The sequence below is a fragment of the Quercus robur genome, chromosome 1, assembly GCF_932294415.1.
Source record: "Quercus robur chromosome 1, dhQueRobu3.1, whole genome shotgun sequence".
NCBI classification, from domain to species: Eukaryota; Viridiplantae; Streptophyta; class Magnoliopsida; order Fagales; family Fagaceae; genus Quercus; species Quercus robur.
In genome coordinates, this window is record NC_065534.1 from 2,892,422 (window position 1) to 2,910,277 (window position 17,856).

Below are 17,856 nucleotides of genomic sequence, written 5' to 3' on the forward strand. Positions count from 1 at the left end.
GAGAAGAAGAGGGAAGCAATGAAAAGAAAGTAAAAGGAGCAAAAGAGGGAGAAAGAAAAACACCAGGATGGAGCTGGTGGTGGAAAGAAGAAGAAAGAAAAGTAAAGGATGGCGCCAGTGAACGAAGAGAGGAAGAAGCCGGGGCAGTTAGTCCCTGCCTCAATCCTAACTCTCAGCACACTGGAGCCATATTAGGTATGCTCATGAGAGAGCGGATGGAGATGACAAGGGAGGTTTTCGACTCAGTCACACCGGAAGTGGGGCGTGACGAGTCCCTGCTTCGGATTTTGGCTAAAAGAATGGGGAGGTAGATCTTGAGTCTCCGCCATCCTTGCCCCGACCGAGCCATCTCAAGTTTTGTTAGGACATGGCGTTTCTGGGAAAGGAAGGGTTTGTTCATGGCTGATTACTATGGGGGATATATTATCGGATAGGGAATAACCAGATTGAAGAAGTGAACTCTGAGAAAAGCCTGAGGGATTCTGATATGAGAAAATCACCTTCTGTCTTCTTTCTTTATATAGGGGACGAAGAAAAGGGTATATGCCGCGTTCAGATCCCCAGAGAAATCTGCAGAGAATAACGCGCCGTTTCGTTCCCCCATGCCATCAGTAACCGTTAGATCTGGGAGGTCTCGTAAATGGGAAAATATTAAAGACACGCTGCGGATAATCAGACGGCATAATGGCAACGTACGCAAATTCAGGAAAACGGCTCATAGACCGGTACATTCCTCGGGGAGGTGAAGAGTCGCCGACGTTGATTAAGGGCTGAATTAAACGAACCGCAATGAAGGCTTGATATTATCAAAACCCACCTTTCCAACCATGACGTTGGACAGCCAGGTTTTGAGGGGCTAATGTGGGGCCCAATAGTTTAGGGACCCAGCTCACTTGCTTATGGGGAGTCCACAGGCCCCAAACTAAAGGAGGTCAGGGCCCAAGTCCAAAAATAGGAAGCCCAAAGTGACCCGAAGATACAGCCGAGGACAGCTTATTCCTCGGCAGACCCAAAGTCTCCCGGATTAGAGTGGAATACAGGCTGACTTGAGAGATCAGAAAATATCTTGGGGCAGTTGTCCTTAATACCCTTCACTGATATGACACTGCACCTAACAGAGCCGGATTTTTGGGCTTTATTGATCATCTCCAACAATTTCGGGATTAGATTGATGGGACAGATATCTGTCCTGGTAAGATCGACCCTACACGTGGACGAGGGACAACAAACATAGGCTAGTATAAAAGGAAAGGTAAACTAATAAGGAAAGGGATCCCCCTCCCATCTCACTCCCGGAGAAAAACTTCAGGAAGGAGAATGCCCGGTTAATATAGGTGCATCACCACGAAAAACCCGCCGTCGAGTAACCGGAGAAAACATTAGTGCTCCTCGGACATGATCCGAGGAGCCAAATCTCTCAAAGTTACAAGGATGTAAGGCCTGAATATCCAGACCTAAGCCTTTTCTTGTCTTGGTTCACCTAACGTCCGGCCTGTACTAACGCCCCGTGACCCAACGTTGGCCTTTCAAGCCCACTCTCTACAAATATTATTGTGGGGGATCTTTCACGCGCGAGCCCAACATCGTTGTTGGACGCGCCAAAGAATCGTGTCCCTACATATACCGTACCAAATTACACGACTTTTAGAGCATTTTTATTGCCGTACTCAACATTTCATTTTCATATAATTAAGTTCATCAAACAATATGACACTCTATTTCATAACAATCACTTCATGATTAAGTTTCACTCTCTCCAATCGTATATGTTTCATGGTTCTTCAACTGCCACAGTGAAACTACAAGTAATGGGCTGGCTATTCGTTTCTTATTAGAAAGAAACTCTTGGACACCCATTTCATTGTAGGCTGAGACTTTGGTTTTGTGCCTAAGCTTGCAAATTCTATAGCTACAACAAAGTAAATATCCTGTGCAATTCAACGATTTGGAGGTGACAAGCGTTGGTCTAATATTTCATTTAACATCAGATTTCGGGAAGATGAAGATAATAGTACAGTCAAGAGTTCTTCTGAATGTCTTCCTATTAATATTTCTAGTGTCACCACTCTAAAGTTATAAGCATTACTTTTTTTTAGTCACCGCTATGACATAGGCCAATTCTGCACATATTGGACCCAAAAAAAGTATGATAAATGTAATATATTTCATTAAATTTTTATCTTAGTTCTACTTTTTCTTTCTATATACTTGTTTTTATGAAGAATTTTAGACCAAACTTGCCAATGTATAAAACTTCCAATGTAAAAGGGATTGTATCTACCAAGCATGCATGGTCCTGTCATATATAATATAACCAATATATATAGGTTTTTGCTGGATATCCTATCCATCTTTGCATTTGCCTCCTCAATGATTTCGAGTTCTAAAAATCTGATTTTTGAGTAAGCACTTTCTAACTCAACTCTCAACTCTTCTACCACCTTACATGTACATTTCCAATTCCTCCATGGTAGCTTCTTTTTCTTCTTCAACCTATTTTATTTTTCGTTATGGCATTTTCCGTTGGCGGAAGCGGATGCATTTGTGGCCGAGGTGGAGGTGGATGCATCTGCCGTGGAAGAGGCAGAGGCATCGAATTTTGCCACGGAAAGGGAGGCGGAGGAGGAGGAGGAGGAGGAGGTGTTGGAGTCGGCCCGGCATCAGCGTTGTTAGGAAGCGCTGTGTTGCAGATATGAAAAACAGCTTCACTATCGATTGCGGTGGCACTATTTGTCATTTCGATTGCTGTACTAAAGTTCATGCTATCATCTTCTAGTTTTTAAGAAGAGACTCCTGTTCTAAAAGTGTAGTATGAATTTTGTGCAATATTTTCATTATACACCTAGTAAGGAGGAAAAAAAATCATCTATCTATTATCTATATATATATAACCGAAACCTCTAAAATTTTCACAATTTTTCACGTTACAACTATTTTCTTTTTCTTTTTCTTTTTATTTTAGGTTTAATATCTTCTATATTTATTATTTCTCATCAACTTATAATTATCTTATTAAGTGTCACAATAGTTTAATTTAAGTAAAACTTTATTAGATATATGTTTCAAGAGCTTGAAAATTCTACTTCAACTAAAATTCTATAACAAAAATTTCAACAAAAATAAACCCATGAAGTTTTGTCTCTCTTTTTCTATAGATTAATATTCTCATTGGAGTTTGATTATAGAAAATTCCTTTGACAACACCAATTAAGGTATATGCACTATTCTAAACGTATGAGGTATAATCTAATCTCTATCGTTGTGATAGTTCCCAAACAAAAAACAAAAAACAAAAAAAAAAACTCTTTGGGAACTAAATACTCATATATTTAGTTTTATGGTTGAATTTTTGTGATAATTTCCAAATTCAGTTTGTGTTATTTGCATTACGCTTTATTAAAAATTAAATAAAAAAAATTGAATTATTGGTTTCGGGATTTGGATTACAAACAGCTTAGTAAAGTTAAAGTTTAAAACAAATTAGTTGAATTGTTAATTGAATTTTCTTAAATGTTTAAAAAAAAAAAAAAAAAAAAACCTTGAATTGATGAGACAAATAAGTAATGGGGGAAGGAAAAGAGAAGATAGATAATGCTGAGGGCATCACAATCCAACGCATGATTGCCAAAGTTAGCACATTGCCTTACTATTTGAATTAGGGTGGTTTAAGAATTATAAATTACATTCTTTGTTTTTTTTGTTTTTTTTTTTTTCTTATGATATATATGATCCATTTTTCTTTTTTACTCAATTAACGCTCTTTTTTCTTTCAACTGGTATTTCATATTCTTTTTTTACATTTAGATATTTCAAAATCTATTCTCTCCAAATTTATCTCATTTTTGTGCGTGATGAGGGTTTGTTTTATTTATTGGCTTAAAAGTGTTCAAATGAATTTTTTTTTTTAATAATAATTCTACTATAACTATTTAAGCTAGATGACTAAAGTAACTTTTACTTTATATTCGGCAAATTTATTTGTCTTCACTCTCCAATAAAGTTATTTTATTCATCTGAAGGTTGAGACTATATAACATTATTGGTGTAGGAGTTATCACTATTGGTCTCTGTATTTTTTTTTTTTTTTTTTTTTTCACTCAAGTTGTAACTTTTATAAGTGAAAATTTACAATTTTGGTTCGACTTTTCCGTGCATTGCGCGGGTCAGCGACTAATTATATGAAATTTTGAGTTTTATTTTGCGGTAAGGTTTCTATAGTATATAAGAATTAAGATTTAAAGAGAGGCTAAATCAATTTTAAAAACATGAAAATTGCCTTACAATTATTTAGATTTTTTTTTTTTTAGTTCATGCATAATGCAAAAGAATTGTTCGGGATTGTAGTGGTTGACAATGCAACATATAATAAGAGTGTCCCGAAACATCCAAGTAGTAATCGATGGCTATTGGGCCTAACGTGTTTGGACTGAGTTGAATGTCCATTCCCATCAAATTTTTTACTAAAACTCCCTATTATTCTTCTATATAAATGGCTTCACAACAAAAAATTGACCTCATATGGATCATCAGTGCCATGAAAATTGACCTTTACTTTTGCTACCTAGTAACAGTAATGGAATCCTGAATTCTGAAGTTAGTTTCTTTATTTTGATTGAGGTTACAATTCAATCTTTAGAAATTATATTATAGATTCTCTACATGCTATCTATTATTACTTACCAACTCAGATGCAATGTCACTGGTGTTCCTTTTTGCAATTGTGTATATAAATGAAGGTAAAATTCACTTGTTTTTGCACCCAAAGTAAAACTCGCTTCTTTACATTCAAATGGCTAAAATAGATGATTCCATTACATTAATATTTGCTCAGTTAGAGACAATCTGGTAAGTTCGTAATATCCATTAGTTTCTCAATGCCCTCATTTTAATGCAAGATCATCTAAAACAAACTCAAATAGCCTTTCGGACCACAAACCTTGCTAAAAAAAAATTTCCTACCTTCCTTACATCTTCACAACAAAATCCCACAATGGTCTCAACATGGTTTGGTAAAAGGGCTGCAAAGATGAAGTTCTAAGAGTCAGATTCAACCTTAGTGATTTCTATGCTAACCTTTAACCATTATGCCTCTCCAACTTTGTCTATTCTCATTTTGAATGTAGGAAACTACTGAAGAGACAGTGGAGGGTGGTCCATCAACATCCTTATGGTGAAGCGAACCAATGCACATATCTTTTGGCAAATAAGGGAAGAAGGCAAAATTTTTGTATGTGCTGCGCACGTATACCCTTTTTGTCAGTGAGACAAAGGTCTCATGTGTTTGGCGCGTGAGATACCTTCTCGGGAAGAACATAACATGAATTAACTCATAAATAGACTCCATGTCCATCCTTTTTTATTAGAATCTTGGGGGCATGTGCTCAAATAGACTATGTACTATAATGACCTTTGGTTATAGAATTTTAAACACCCTTTAAATTAATAAATACTTCCCTGGAAGCAACAAACACCTTATATTCATCAATGATTTTGCATTAATATCTTCATGGATATAAATATGTAAGGTAAAAAGCATCTAAACGAAACTACACCATACTATAAACCAATTACGGGTGTGAATCTAAACCAATGTTGACAGAGTCATTCATTAAGGAAATTTAAATGTTAGAAGAGAATAGGAAAAGCCAACTTGCCTTTTTTACATGCTGTAAGTAATGAAGAGTTTTCATGGGGACAAGGGGGTTTGCTCGCCCAATGAGAAAATCCTAACCATTTACCTCTTCAAGATTCACAAATTGACTAGTGACTTTACAAAAATTACCAAACTTACCTTAATTTTAAACCAACCAAATTCAAGAATATATTTCTATTTTTCAATTTTTATTTTATTTATTGATAAGTTACACATGCATCAACTCATTTCAATCTGATCACTCCAATCTTATTTTGCCAATTTTATGTCCCTGTGTAGGACATTAGCTCATGGATGACAAAGTGACAGAAGGAGCTATTTGGCATATATGTGAAGTTAATAATTTAATCCGCATAAGTTATATATTATTAACTTAATGTTTGTTTGATATTATCTTATTTAAGTTTTTTCTAATTGGACTAAAATATAGTTATACTTAAAAAAGTAAGGTTTTATAAAGTTATATATTAACAAAATAAAAAGAAAACTAAACTAAAAAGCTCAATGCACTTGTACAGTTGTCAAAGTAGATAGTACCCCTTTTTTCGTGTATAAAAATCATTTACAATGTCAAATAAAGTTCTGAGTCATGCTTCGTTTTGTACTCTGCAAGTATTACTACTATTATATTCAGATGTGCAATCCTTTGATATGGTTTAATACTTCAATTGTTCAACCTCTACTCATGCCAGGTCAATTGTTCAATTGTTTACACTTGTAATCTTTATTACATGCAATTATCTAGATTTAAGAAATAATAATGTAAAATAGAAACAAAAGCAAGTAGGACATTAAAACTATTTTATTAACAAAAACCATATATTACACAAGACACATTACTACTTTCATAACACAGTCTAAGAAGGCTATCTAGTCAAGCATATGATTCATATGTCTACCAAGCACATGATACATATGGATAGCAAGCCCATTATAAACTTTAAATTTATTCAATCACATATTATATATAATATCCATAAAGCAGAATACGATAATTTCCCATGTAGCTCCTCACAAGAACATCACTATTTTTTGCCCTTTTGACCAGCATGCAGTCCAGCAAAATAAATCTGGGGATTACTTTGAAAAGAATCCCTTGAAATGTGTGATCCTCCTCCACTCCCTGGAGCAACCATCTTGCCACCGCTGCCACCACCCATAGAGCCACCCCCACCACTTTTGGCTGCACCATTGCCAGTGCCACAACCTCCTTTGCCACATCCACCGCCACCACTTCCTCCTCCTTTGCCACCACCGTTGCCGCCCATTCTGAATGTGTAGCTGCTTAAAAATTACTATTAATATAATTAGTACTATTTTTTTTTTGATAAGATATAATTAGTATTATTAACAGCTAAAGATGTCCAAGAAAATTGTTGCTTAAAACAAGATATGACTTAAGTATCTATAGAGAGTTATGGTTAAAGGTTTAGTGCAAGAGAAGGCCATAGACCAAAGGAACTTGTATATATTTTTTTCTAAGACAATCCATTTCAAAAGATTTCCCACCGAACACTAAGGAAATCTCCATAAGAATTCCATTCAAAAGAGATCCCAATCTTATAAAGTACCATGATAACTAACGTTTCATAAACTTTTAGGTGTTGTACTACTGGTTTTGTCATGAAGATTGAAAGAACTAGATGTTGGATATGAATACCATGTTACACAAGCTTATGTGTCATGATATAAACCACCATGTCATAAAGACTCATGTGTTGTGTAATTAGTCGTGTCACAAAGACTGCAAAAATCAAGTAGTGTTTCACCTTATTCAAGCTATGTTTGGTTAATGAATGGTAAATTCGAGAGAAGTGTGATTGATTTTAGCTAGCCTAAGCCTTAGAATTTGGCATAGTTCTATCAACTTCCTTTGAGACCACTCTCTTATTGACACAAGGCCACCACAAACTTAACCCAAATTTTTTTTGAAATCTTATTAGGACATCAATTTTCATGGTTAGACAAAAGTCTTGTGTGTTACGCTTATGAAGCCCATCTTTAAATCAATCCCATCCACATGTGTCTAAAATCATTGGGTCCACAATTAAACCATAAACATTATATTAAAAAATTTTATGAAATCCCCAAAATTCCTTTAGAAATTGAGAATTTTGGTCTTTTCAAAGTTCGTTCCTTTGATCCATTAAAACACTTTGTATCACAACATCATTCAAGACAATCAGCCATCAAACCCTCAACTTGCCCAAATAAACTCAATAGTAGCTAAAATTAGATTTATCAACTATTAAATGTTAGGAATCCAACCCCCAAATTTGAATCATTGAGAAACCTCAAAGGACCACCTTTTGTGAAGACCCTTAACCATTTGTCATAAATATCTACCAACACCCAAAACCACTCATAATCTCAAGGACATCCATCAATTATAATAAAAACTAACAAATAAGATGAAAATAAAAGGACTTAGGATTTTACCTTAAAATCTTGGAGAAACTGAGCCTAGGATGTCCTGGAGAGTGTTTGTGAGTGTGTGTGTGAGTGAGAAGAGCGAGGGGGGGGGGGGGGGGGTGTAAAATAAGGAAGAAAAAAGGGGGTATGGCACTTAAGTTTAACGCTATCATTTTTATTTTTTTATTTTTTACCGATTCTTGAAAAATCTTGTAATGATAACATTTGAAAGAGTACGCAAATTGTTCATTGTTGATTGATCTATTTTTAGTTATTAAAGAAGGCAGATTGTTAGCCTATTTATATACTTTTTTTTTGAGAATGAGCCTATTTATATACTTAGTTTATACTTCTTAAAGTAAATTTTGTTATTGTGATACAATTAATTGAGTTATTATGAAAATATTTAAAATAAACAATTAATTTTTTTAGAACTTGAAAAACCTTTCTTTGTAATTTATACTTGACATTAATAATAAATTGTGAAATTATATTAGTTTAAATTCACTTAGAAGTAGCGTCAAATGAGTTGAAATACTTTTAGTTTTTGATGAACTAAAAATAATTTAAATTTCAAAGACACTTAACATAAAATTGAAAGCATTTGAAATATAATTTGAGATGACAATTGGTATAAAATAGTGTACTTAAAATCTATTTTAAATTTTATTCAACCTTCATTTTAATATATTACATTATATAAATTTTTTGCAAAGGTAAAGGTTCTGTATATCTACTGTTCGAATGAATAGATGTTTGAAGCTTCCTAGTTCCTACCGAAAAAAAAAGTAACTTAATCATGGTTATTCATGCGAAAAAACAAAGCAACTTAATCATGGTTGCTTTACAAAAGTAAAGCATTAATAAAGCTTGCTAAAGCAGACAATCTCAAACATGATTTCTATCCTTCTTCCTTTAAACATGATTTCTTCCAACCGTTTGTGAGCACTCACTTTATGTATCTCGTTGGTGCTTTTAATTGTCTTATAACATGAAATATAATTTTATTAACAATTGAAATGTTCTTATAACAAGAAATATAAGTTTCTCAAAAAAAAAAAAAAAAAAAAAAAAGAAGAAGAAGAAAAGAAATATAAATTATTACTGTTAATCTTATGAGATTAAAGTTGTCCAAAGTTGAGGCATAGACCTATTTAAGAAAAGAAGTTGAGGCATAGACAATTTTACAATGGATAATGCCAACATATTAAAGAGTGTCCCTAATAAAAAAGAAAAAAAAAAAGAGTGTCTCTAACAAAATATTATTACTTTATATGAAATTCTTTCCGATAAGATTCGAACTAAATGTTTTATTTTTGTCCACCAAGCCTTGGACTTGGCTTGAGTCCTGTCTATACAAGAGTCACCATTCCGTTAAGTTTCAATGCAACTGTGCACTAAATGTTACCATCCTGATGGATCCAATGTAACTGTGCACTGGACCAATTCTTACCCCTAGACCCTAGTCCTGTACACTAAAGCTTTGCCCCAGATTTGGAGAGCTAGAAACAATAATCCATGTATTGGGCCTAAAGTATTGGGCCCAAAGTATTTGGGTTGGGTTGAATTTCCATTTCAATCAAAATTATAATATGAAGTAACCCAGTTTTATAAATTCTTTGTTATTCAAACCCAGCCCACTCGATTCTTGTCATTGATCCACATTAACATTCACAAAGCCCGAACCATCTCAAGCACTTTATGCTTTATTATACCATACAGAGATCAGAAACAGAGCTTTGAATTGCATTCCTGGGACGACGCTGTGGTGGCTCGAGCTGCGTGACGATTTCAAATGAATGGTATCTTCAAGGTTCCTTTTTTATTGATTCTGGCTGATTTTGGAGTTTGGGGATTTTGTGAAAAATGGGTTTTTTTGTTTGTTTATATAGTCTATGTAAGTTGTTTGTTGTTAGTTCTGAGTGAGGATTTCTAATTAGACCAAAAAACAATATAGGACCAAAAAACATTTTTAAATCGTATTTTTTTTTCATTACTTGTTGAAGCTGTGGATTATGGGTGATTGAGAGTGAAAGGCGATGAACAACTCATAAAATAAAGATTGCAAATTTAAATGTATTGAAAAATTAAAACCACATATAAAAATGTGAAGTTAGCAACAACATTAAGAAGACAAATGAGGAAATGAGTAGAGGGTTTAATTTGTTCATTATTGGGGGATGCTTGCGCAAGAGAGGTTAAAAACATAGTATTTTTATTACTATGAATGATAAAAATGATGATTAATTATAGTTCAGAAAATAGGACTAGAATAGGAGAAAGTTTGACTTTCTTTCTATATTTCATACCCAATGGCATAGCCTTTTAAATGTGATGGAGAGGATAGCTACTTTGAATTACATATGTGTAAAATCTAAGCACTTTGATCATACTGTTTTGCTTTATCTACAATTCTTCTTTCTTGGTGCAGGGCATAAGATTTTGTGATGTGACATTGGATCAAGTATAATGGTTAATAACTCAGCACCCAGTATGAAAATAAATTAGTTGGTGTTGGAAACAAAGCACTTCATGCCCCAAATCTCCAACCCTTCAACGCTTCCAATCTTCTGCTCACTAACTTATCAGAGATTTCTTTTTTGCAGTCTGCAATCAAAATGCATTTCATCCTCATCATCTCCTGTTCCATCCCAACAGCACATTGCCCATTTAATACTAGACCAAAAGTCATTCTCTCAAGCCCTTCAAACCTTCAAATGGGCTTCCAAACTCCCCAATTTTACCCACTCTCAATCCACCTACCGTGCATTGATCCACAAGCTCTGTACTTTCCGCCGCTTCGATATTGTAAAGGAATTGCTTCAAGAAATGCCCAACGCAATCGGGTCACCTCCTGATGAAGACATTTTCATCACGGTCGTTTGTGGTCTAGGGTGGGCACGTATGATTAAACAGGTGATCAAAGTGGTTGACTTGGTTACTCAGTTTGGAAAGAAACCTTGTTTGAGGATTTTCAATTCAGTACTTGATATTCTTGTTAAGGAAGATATTGATTTGGCTCGGGAGTTTTATAGGAAGAAGATGATGGGGAGCGGTGTTGAAGGTGATGAATACACTTTCGGGATCTTAATGAAGGGGCTTTGCTTGACTAATAGGATTGGTGATGGTTTCAAACTGTTGCAAGTGATGAAGTCTAGGGAAATCATACCAAATACTGTGATTTATAACCCTTTACTTCATGCACTTTGCAGGAATGGGAAGTTGGAAGAGCAAGGAGCTTGATGAATGAGATGGAGGAGCTTAATGATGTGACTTTTAATATCATAATATCTGCGTATTGTAAAGAAGAGAATTTGGTTCAAGCTCTTGTTCTCTTAGAGAAGTGCTTGAATCTGGGGTTTGTGCCCGATGTTGTAACAGGGACTAAGGTTCTGGAAGTTCTCTGCAATGTTGGTCGTGTAACTCTGAGGCTGTTGACATTTTGAACAGATTGGAGAGTAAGGGAAGTGTCTTGGATGTTGTGGCTTATAACACTTTGATAAAGGGGTTTTGTAGATTAGGGAAAGTGAAAGTTGGGCATTGCCTTTTGAAGGAGATGGAGAGGAAGGGCTGCCTTCCAAATGTGGACACATACAATATATTGATCTCTGGTTGTTGTGAGTCTGAAATGTTGGATTTGGCTCTTGATCTGTTTAATGAGATGAAAACAGATGGAATTAATTGGAATTTTGTTACATATGATACATTAATTAAAGGTTTGTGTTCAGGCAGGAGGATGGAAGATGGGTTTAAGGTTTTGGAAATAATGGAGGAGAGTAAGGAGGGATCTAGGGGTCGTTTAAGCCCTTATGATAGTGTGTTATATGGTCTGTATAAGAAGAATCAGTTAGATGACGCACTCACATTTATGACCCAGATGGGGAAGTTATTCCCTAGAGCAGTTGATAGGAGCTTGAGAATTTTAAGTCTTTGTGAAGAGGGTGCTATTGAGGATGCAAAGAAGGTTTTTGGTCAGATACTTGGAGAAGGGGGAGTTCCAAATGTTCTTGTTTATGACCATTTAATCCATGTATTTTGTGAAGGAGGGTATATGCGTGAAGCATTTGAGCTGATGAATGAGATGGTTGGACGTGGTTATTATCCACTTGCACCAACATTCAATGCTCTGATTAGTGGGTTCTGCAGGCAAGGAATGGTCAGTAGTGCTTTGAAGCTCATTGACGACATGGTTGTGAGGGGTTGCAAACTTGATATAAGAAGTTATAATCCCTTGGTTGATGCTCTTTGTAGGAAGGGGGGTTTTCAAAAGGCTTTTGGGCTCTTTTCACAAATGTTAGAAAAGGATATTGCTCCTGATTTATCATCATGGAACTCATTGCTTCTTAGTTGGTGTCAAGAAACATCATGGTTAGCAAGACAGAACATATTCCAAGTAAATTACCTTTTACAGCAGATTTCTGAGTTTGAATTAATTTTAGCTATTGATATATAGATAAAGTGTAAGACGAAGAATTTTCGACATAGTGAATGTGAGTAAAAGTAAAGGCTGATTTAGCTTGTTCGTTATTTACCAATTCTGCATGGCCTAAATGGGAAATTAAGGTTTTTTAATATATTCCAAGTTAGAGGTTCAAGAGTCAGAGATGGTTGTGTGAAGAGAAAAAGATAGTGGAAGGAAAAGAGAGTGAATTATACTTTTATTATTTTATTAGGTAGTTTATATTATTTTATTGGGTTGTATGTAAAAATAAAAATTGGGATGTGGGGTGAGTTGTAAATTGAGTTGGTAAAATAGATAAAGTAGTGTTTGAGAATACAAAATAGCCTCTCTTTTTTTTTGTATCCCCGGATGCTAGTGCTCTAAGGTTACAAATATGCAATCAATATGCAATCTTACTATAGTTAGGATGGATAATTTTTTGGGTTTACATACCTAGATGGAGCTTGCTTTTAAAGGTCTAGTTGCTAAAATAGCAAGGGGAGTTTTTACACCCCCAATGCTAGTGCTCTTAGTAGTGAGAGTGGGGTGCCTTTTAATTCTTGTGGGTTGGTGACGTTGGTCTACAGAATGAAAGATCTAATTAAACAGAAAGAATAGTATTTCCATGAAAAATAGTAAAGGCTTTTTGTCAATTTATTATAAACAATATGAGAAATGTTAATGGATGTTTTTAGAGCAATTGTCAAAAAATTATTTTAATAAATTTTTTTATAAATAAAACAATTAATATTTTGACAGTTTTTTTTTTTTCTCATAAAAATGATATCAAAGTTTTTCTAAAATAGGTTATTAACAATTACTCTAAGGACACCCATTAACATGACTCTTTTATTTTTTTCATCTTACAAGATAGAAGTGGAAATAATATATGAACTTACAAATGTTTGTGATAAATAATAAAAAAAATCTCTTGGATATAAGATAATACCATGTTTAGACAGTTTAGTGATTCTTCCTTTACGTAATTGTTGGTTTTATTTTCTTTCTATTTTCTAAATTATTTCTTTTGTTGGGCATATTCTTCATATGTATTTATATGCATCATTTGGACTAGAAAAAAAAAAAAAAATTGTTGTAGACCTATATTTAATCATTTCCCAGAGTTCTATGTAAATAATATAAAATTTATAGCGCGATATATCTTGCAAGTTTGAATGGGATAAATGTGTAATGTACTCATGTATTGTATTAAATTAAGGAAAAGAGTAAAACCTTGAACTTTATATATATATATATATATATATATATTTATATATAACATAACATAACATGAATTAACTCATAAATACACTCCATGTCCATCCTTTTTTATTAGAATCTTGGGGGCATGTGCTCAAATAGACTATGTACTATAATGACCTTTGGTTATATAATTTTAAACACCCTTTAAATTAATAAATACTTCCCTGGAAGCAATAAACACCTTATATTCATCAATGATTTTGCATTAATATCTTTATGGATACAAATATGTAAGGTAACAAGCATCTAAACGAAACTATACCATACTATAAACCAATTACGGGCATGAATCTAAACCAATGTTGACATAGTCATTCATTAAGGAACTTTAAATGTCAGAAGAGAATAACAAAAGCCAATGTGCCTTCTTTTACATGCTGTAAGCAATGAAGAGTTTTCATGGGGACAAGGGGGTTTGCTCACCCAATGAGAAAATCCTAACCATTTACCTCTTCAAGATTCACAAATTGACTAATGACTTTACAAAAATTACCAAACTTACCTTAATTTTAAACCGACCAAATTCAAGAATATATTTCAATTTCGCAATTTTAATTTTATTTATTGATAAGTTACACATGCATCAACTCATTTCAATCTAATCACTCCAATCTTATTTTGCCAATTTTATGTCCTTGCATGTCACGTGACTAGGACATTAGCTCATGGATGACAAAGTGACAGAAGGATCTATTTGGCATATATGTGAAGTTAATAATTTAATCCGCATAAGTTCTATATTGTTAACTTAGTGTTTGTTTGATATTATCTTATTTAAGTTTTTTCTAATTGGACTAAAATATTGTTACACTTAAAAAAGTAAGGTTTTATAAAGTTATATATTAACAAAATAAGAAGAAAACTAAACGAAAAAGCTCAATGCACTTGTGCATTTGTCAAAGTAGATAGCACCCCTTTTTTCGTGTATAAAAATCATTTACAATGTCAAATAAAGTTCTGAGTCATGCTTCGTTTTGTACTCTGCAAGTATTACTATTATTATATTTAGATGTGCAATCCTTTGACATGGTTTAATACTTCAATTGTTCAACCTCTACTCGTGCCAGGTCAATTGTTTACGCTTGTAATCTTTATTACGAGTAATTATCTAGATTGAAGAAATAATAATGTAAAACAAAAACAAAAGCAAGTAGGACATTAAAACTATTTTATTAACAAAAACCATATGTTACACAGCACACATTACTACTTTCATCACACAATCTAAGAAGGCTATCTGCCCAACCATATGATTCATATGTCTAACAAGCACATGATTCATATGGATAGCAAGCCCATTATAAACTTTAACTTTATTCAATCACATATTATATATAATATCCATAAAGCAGAATTAATAAGATAGTTTCCCATGTAGCTCCTAACAAGAACATCATTATTTTTTTCCCTTTTGACCAACATGCAGTCCATCAAAATAAATCTGGGGATGACTTTGAAAAGAGTCCCTTGAAATGTGTGATCCTCCTCCACTCCCTGGAGCAACCATCCTGCCACCGCTGCCACTGCCCACAGAGCCAACCCCACCACTTTTGGTTGCACCACCGCAAGTGCCACAGCCTCCTTTGTTACCTCCACTGCCACCATTTCCTCCTCCTTTGCCACCACTTCCTCCTCCTTTGCCACCACCGTTGCCGCCCATTCTGAATGTGTAGCTGCTTAGTAATTACTATTAATATAATTAGTACTATTTTTTTTATAAGATATAATTAGTACTATTAATTGCTAAAGATGTCCAAGAAAATTGTTGCTTAAAATAAGATATGACTTACGTATCTATAGAAAGTTATGGTCAAAGGTTTAGTGCATGAGAAGGCCATAGACCAAAGGAACTTGTTTAAAAAATTTTTTTCTAAGACAATACATTTCAAAAGATTTCCCACCCAATAACAAGGAAATCTCCATAAGAATTCCATTCAAAAGAGATCCCAATCTTACTAAGTATCGTGATAACTAACATTTCATAAAAATTTAGGTGTTGTACTACTGGTTGTGTCATGAAGACTGCAAGAACTGGTTGTAGGATATGAATACCATGCTACACAAGCTTATGTGTTACACTAGCTTATGTGTCATGATATAAACCACCATGTCATAAAGACTCAAGTGTTGTGTAATTCGTCGTGTCACAAAGACTGCAAAAATCAAGTAGTGTTGTACCCTATTCAAGCTATGTTTGGTTAATTAATTGTAAATTCGAGAGAAGTGATTGATTTAGGCTAGCCTAAGCCTTAGAATTTGGCATAGTTCTATCAACTTCCTTTGAGACCACTCTCTTATTGATACAAGGCCACCACAAACTTAACCCTTTTTTTTTTTTTTTTTTTTTTTTGAAATCTTAATAGGACATCAATTTTACATGGTTAGACAAAAGTCTCGTATTACGCTTATGAAGCCCATCTTTAAATCAATCCCATAAAAATGTGTCTAAAATCATTGGGTCCACAATTAAGCAATAAACTTTATATTAAACAATTTTCTGGAATCCCCAAAATTCCTTTAGAAATTAAGAATTTTGGTCTTTTGAAAGTTCATTCCTTTGATTAATTAAAGCAATTAGTATCACAACATCATTCAAGACAATAAGCCATCAAACCCTCAACTTGCCCAAATAAACTCAATAGTTAATAATATTAGATTTATCAACTGTTAAATGTTAAGAATCCAACCCCTAAATTTGAATTATTGAGAAACCTCAAAGGACCACCTTTTGTGAAGACCCTTAACCATTTGTCATAAAAATCTACCAACACCCAAAATCACTCATAATCTCAAGGATATCCATGAAGTATAATAAAAACTAACAAACAAGATGAAAATAAAAGGACTTAGGATTTTACCTTAAAATCTTGGAGAAACTAAGCCTAGGATGTCCTAGAGAGTGTTTGTGAGTGTGTGTGTGTGTGAGAGTGAGAGAGGAGAGGGGGGGGGGGGGGGGAATAAGGAAGAAAAAGGGGGTACGGTACGGTACTTAAGTTTAACGCTATCATTTTTATTTTTTATTTTTTACCGACTCTTAAAAAATCTTGTAAGGATAATATTGAAAAGATTACGCAAATTGTTCATTGTTGATTGATCTATTTTTAGTTATTAAAGAAGTCAGATTGTTAGCCTATTTATATATATATATATATATATATAATATTTTTGAGAATGAGCTTATTTATATACTTAGTTTATACTTCTTAAAGTAAAATTTTTTTATTGTGATACAATTAATTGAGTTATTATGAAAATATTTAAAATGAACAATTTATTTTTTTAGAACATGAAAAAATTTTCATTGTAATTTATACTTGACATTAATAATCAATTTTGAAGTTATATTAGTTTAAAATTAGTTAGAAGCAGCGTCAAATGAGTTGAAAATACTTTTAAGATGAACTAAAAGATACTTCACATAAAATTGAAAGTATTTGAAATATAATTTGAGATGACAATTGGTATAAAATTATATTGTAATTAAAATCTAATTGAAATTTTATTCAACTTTCACTCTAATATATTACATTTTATAAATTTTTTGCAGAGGTAAAGGTCCGGTATATTTACTGTTTGAATGAATTGAGGTTTGAAGCTTCCTACTTCCAACCGATAAAAAAAGTAACTTAATCATGGTTATTCATTAAAAAAAAAAAAAAAAAAGAACCTTAATCATGGTTGCTTTACAAAAGTTTTTTTTTTTCTTTTTGGGAGGGGGTGTTTAAAAGCTTTACAAAAGTTAAGCATTAATGAAGCTTGCTAAAGCAGTCAATCTCAATCATGGAGTGCTGCATTTTCTATCCTTCTTCCTTTAAATATTATTTCTTCCAACTATTTGTGATCACTCACTATATCTATCTCGTTGGTGCTTTTAATTGTCTAAATATAAATTTATTAACAATTGAAATGTTCTTATAACATGTAATAGAAGTATCTCAACCAAAAAAAAAAAAATAATAATAAATAAATAGAAAAGAGATATAAATTATTACTGTTAATCCCATGAAATTAAGGGTCTGTTCGGATACCGTTTATTACTGAAAATTGAAAACACTGTAGTAAAATAATTTTTAAATGTGTGAATAGT

At 33.4% G+C, this 17,856-nt stretch overlaps 2 long non-coding RNA genes and 1 pseudogene across 2 annotated transcripts; 1 reads left to right on the forward strand and 2 right to left on the reverse strand.

Moving 5' to 3' along the window:
* Window positions 1-6,439: 6,439 nt before the first annotated feature.
* Window positions 6,440-8,321, reverse strand: LOC126715943 (uncharacterized). Its single transcript, XR_007651959.1, has 2 exons — window positions 8,093-8,321; window positions 6,440-6,934 (listed from the first exon to the last, which is right to left on the reverse strand). It is a non-coding gene; the product is annotated as an uncharacterized LOC126715943 (long non-coding RNA).
* Window positions 8,322-9,651: 1,330 nt separating this feature from the next.
* Window positions 9,652-12,583, forward strand: LOC126715908 (pentatricopeptide repeat-containing protein At2g17525, mitochondrial-like; annotated as a pseudogene).
* Window positions 12,584-14,920: 2,337 nt separating this feature from the next.
* LOC126715946 (uncharacterized) lies at window positions 14,921-16,713 on the reverse strand. The gene is made up of 2 exons (XR_007651965.1): window positions 16,628-16,713; window positions 14,921-15,442 (listed from the first exon to the last, which is right to left on the reverse strand). It is a non-coding gene; the product is annotated as an uncharacterized LOC126715946 (long non-coding RNA).
* Between the last annotated feature and the right edge of the window lie 1,143 nt (window positions 16,714-17,856).